This window comes from Panthera onca, chromosome E1 (assembly GCF_046562875.1).
Source record: "Panthera onca isolate mPanOnc1 chromosome E1, mPanOnc1 haplotype 2, whole genome shotgun sequence".
NCBI lineage: Eukaryota > Metazoa > Chordata > Mammalia > Carnivora > Felidae > Panthera > Panthera onca.
Window position 1 is genome coordinate 29,897,103 of NC_138352.1, and position 446 is coordinate 29,897,548.

Sequence of the window (446 nt, forward strand, 5' to 3'; positions counted from 1 at the left end):
CACTCTCTTGCCGTCGAGAAGGAATTCCTGTTCTCCTGTGGGGTCATGTAGTTCGGGGAACTTCCCAAGCCGCTCAGCTCACAAGAACACCTACGCCCAGTGTCATGGACTCCCTCCCTCACACTCGCCATCCCCCTCTGAAGCCCAGAAGGGAAAGAAAAAGAAAACATCGACTGCCTGCCTGCCCGCCCGCCCGCATTTACTATTCTAGGTGTTTCCTCACCTATTAACACTGGAAACACAACTCGCATGCCAAAATTCCCATCCTTGTAAAAGCGAACAGTTCAGGGGCACCTGGGTGCCTCACTCGGTAAGGTGTCCCAGTCTCGCCTCAGGTCATGATCTCGGGGTTCTTGAATTTCAGCCCCCACATCTGGCTCTGTGCTGACACCTTGGAGCCTGCCTGGTGATCCATTCTCTCCCTCCCTACCCCCTCTCTCTCCCAC